Genomic DNA, 4,068 nt, shown 5'->3' with positions numbered 1-4,068 from the left:
GTGAACACAAATTAGTTAGCATAAATCAGTTAAATGATGAAAAATTAGGTGTCTATTTACTTGTGACCACTCAGTGTACGTTACTCATAAGAAGCACATACCAATTGTTTTATGAAATGGAAGGGAGAATACACGTGGTTTGCTAAGGACATATAAAGTAGTATTTGTTATGTCCTCAGTTGAAAGAGAAGATATTTAATAGACAAACATTTATTGCTAGTTACATGCAGTGTATGAGGGTCCTAGCTTTTTGAATGAAAATGGGGTGGACTAATATACAAATTTTTTGCTACAGAAACATACCAGTAGACATCCCCTATTTTTATTTATTTATCATGCTGAGTAACTTCACTTTTCTCTTGTAACACATTATTTGAATTTTTATTATTGATAACTTTTCGAGTTAGACAGTTATTTATGGTAAGAGCTACTTTTTTAATATACTGATTGATTTTGCTTATTAAATTTAGTTTTTTGGATTCCTGAAATTTATAGTTTTACCCTTTATTTTAAGCCAATTTAACTGAAGTAACTAATTAAAGGTATTTCAGTTCTTTTAGAAATATTAACATTTTTTAATGCTTAAAAACTTCTGAAATTGTCTAAGTATATTAGATTTATTGCTTAATTTCTTAATATAATTAGATTCTCAATAAACACAGTTTTTGTTTTTTAAACAGTCCTGTTTATCATGTTAATTTTAAGTGTATATGTTAACAGTGAGCAGCTATTAAAAGCACATAACTCTGTCTGTTCAATATTCTTTTAAATTAGAATTGTAAAAAATATTTAGTAACAAACAACAAATGTCATTTATGTAAATAGTTCTTTCAACTTACATTTGACAGCGCATGATGCTTACACGAAGAATCAACCATTAGTTACAGTAATGAAAAGTTTAGAAAATTAAAATTTTAGACCAGTTCTGTTGTTATTTAACAAATGGATATTTCTTTTATTCAACATTTGAAAAGTGTTGACCAAATCACGATCTAAGAACACTTTGTTATACTTAGTGAATGCTGTTTACCTGCCTATGTGATTGATAATGATGATTAATTTAGTTCTTTCGTTTTTAATATTTGCATCTGTTTTATCTACAGTATTGTTTGTGGTGATAGAAAAAAACCATAAAATCCTAGCCTTTCAGTATTATCTGACTTTATTGTTATTATGTAATATTTTTGTTATTATTTGTATGATAAATACATTTGTCTAGTAGTATATGGTAACAGTACTAGTGTGGTACATGTAACTTAATTTTCAACTATTCTCTAAACAAAAATCATTGTTTTCTTTACATATGGAAAGTATTACTATAACATTAATTTTGTCTAGTATGATTTGGGAAACCAAGTTCTTTTAAGATTAACTTTTTTTTTTCATGCTCCAACTGTGAATGTACAGTGTGTCTTAGGACTATTACAGTATTTTTAATAATTGACAACTTTGTGACTGAAACACCTTGTGTTATTAATGAAAGAATGTATCACTTGTTTTGTGGTTTTATAGTAATTGTGAATCAATAAACAAAATTTCTGATGGTGTTTTATTTACACTAATATCTAAGAAACTTACCTATGAAATGTTGAAACATAGTTTCTTACATAGGTAAATGTTGCATGTAGGTGCATGTAAGGTATAGCAGTAAGTGTTTCTTTAAATTTGGGATGAGATTAGTAGAAACAGCTGTTAGTTTTTGTTGTTTTTAATTAGGTATTTTACTTTTTTGATTCTTTAAAGACCATAGATTTTTATATTGTTATTTTATGAATTGGATGTATATAATGATATTTAAGTTAAATTCAGTGTTAATAGAAAACATATTACAAACAGGTGTTTTGTTTTTAAAGTAATCGATCTTCCAAACTTTTTATGTGACGTTTTTTTCGTGAAAGAAAGATACATGTGTGTCTCCATATTTTTGTGTGTATCTAACTGTTTTGCAATTTTTTAGGGCAAAACAAGAAAGCACACATAAGAACTAAATACAAACTCTATGTACATGTTTGTCCACTAAATGTTCAATATTTAGAGGAAAAAATGTTTAGGTGGCTCTGCCTTTTTTCAGTAGTGACATATACTTAGATCAAAATATTGTTATAGATTGAAGTATGTGTATCAAATTCACATGTATGTCATTGGTAAATAAAATCAAATGAATAGAAAAAGTTTTTTCAGAAGTTAATAATCTTGGTATTAGTGGAAGTCTTTTATTTTATTATTAGGGTAACATTTTTTAAAATTAGCATTATCCATTTTTCTTGAAATTATTTCTTTCAATGGACTTTACTTTGGGATAATAAAAAACTTTAAAGCTAAGGGAATTCCAAGTAGTTCTAAAATAATCATGATATAAAGCAGAATGATATATAATAAAATTTGAACGCTTGAATTTTGGTGTATTAATTTTCATAATAGTTATTTTTCTATTGATTTAGAAACTAACACTTGTTTTGTGCTTTAGGTAGAAAACCCTATATAAAAAATATATATATATGTATAGTGGAAGTAATTTTACATTTTAGTGTTTGATTCTTCTGTGTTAATTTAGTTTTTATTGTTATTTAAAAAGATTTTTATAAAATGGTGTAGGACTTGATTTAAGTATGATATACAATTAATAAGCTAAAATATGTATAACAGAAAGTGTAAATAAATGAAAAAATAGAGTTGGCTGTGTCGTAGGACTTTGTAAATATAATAGTATTGAAAAAATATCTTGCATACTTTTGTAAATATAGCAGTATTAAAAAGAACTGTGAGTATAGTGATACTGAAAGAACAAGTCTCCTATTTTATGTGTAAAACAGTAATACTGAACTTACATGTTTATGTGTAAATGTATTATAAATAACTTAAATGCTTTTCTGTAAATATAGCAGTACTGAAACTTACAAAATAGTTTTTAATGTTATTATCTGTTTGTTAACTTAAGTCACATATATATAATTTCAAATTGGAATGAACACCAAAAGTTGGATTCACACACGATAACACTAGCTGTTCTTTGTGTAGTATTTAAAAACCTTCACTCATCGTTAGTGTTATGTCGTTCAACCAATCGTAAGAACTTGCTAAAATATCCCGTTTTAAGTGACTTGTAGTGGGCCTAGTTATTTTGTATTAATTAATATTAAATTGTATGTATTTGTGTTCTTACAGTCAATCAACTTTGGTTTGGTTTTGATTCAATTTCGTCCAAAGTCACTGGTTTTCATTGAGAGAATTTGTATTCACTTGACTGTATTGTAACTTATCGTACTCATGTCATAGTAAAAAAAAATAAATAAATAAATAATTTACTGGATCGCACGATTGGATAGTTTAATCGTACAAATATTTATGTTTACACATACAAATGCACGCAACATACATAACAAACAGGGTATTTTTGTTGAAGTTTTACAGTAGAGCATTCATTAAGTTTGTAAGTTCACATTATAAAGTAAGCTAAATAAATAGACTGAATTGCAAGTGTGATAATACGTTTAGCTTTTAGCAAAAAAATTCTGTTGTCATTGTCGTATGTTTTGTTTTTTCTGCAACTTCACCGTATTAAACAACAACGATAAGAAACACAGTAATAGTTATAATTCACCAAAACTATTGCACAATGTGTCGCACGAATATTTTTATTCGGTGTATATGACTGTAATGTTATGGTAGAAACGCTAAGCAAAATGATTTATTGCGTTTTAAAAGGCCTAACTTTGTTTTGTAGCTTTGGCTTTCTACGGTATTCAGTATGAACGATAGAGTATCAACTTTTCGTTCAAGAGAGAGCCACTAGATCCACGTGTAACTCTTTTTTTACGATACTTAACTTTGACCTTTCATTGAAGCAATGTGTCGAAAATCTGTGTGCTGAACGTGTGATATGGTTTGAATAAAACGCAACTCAATGCCGACACTCAATGATTTACTTTCGTAATATATCGGTTTCTATTTATTTTTAAGTATAACTTAAACGTACTCTTAACGCAAGTTCGATTTGTTGTTGTTTTTTTGTGCTTAGAAAGTCCCCATGTATTCCAAAGAAGACTTTTAGTTGGATATTCCAAAATT

Source organism: Limulus polyphemus, unplaced genomic scaffold, assembly GCF_000517525.1.
Source record: "Limulus polyphemus unplaced genomic scaffold, Limulus_polyphemus-2.1.2 Scaffold982, whole genome shotgun sequence".
Classification (NCBI taxonomy): domain Eukaryota; kingdom Metazoa; phylum Arthropoda; class Merostomata; order Xiphosura; family Limulidae; genus Limulus; species Limulus polyphemus.
The sequence above is the reverse complement of the archived record's forward strand: the minus strand, read 5'-3'. Positions refer to the sequence as shown.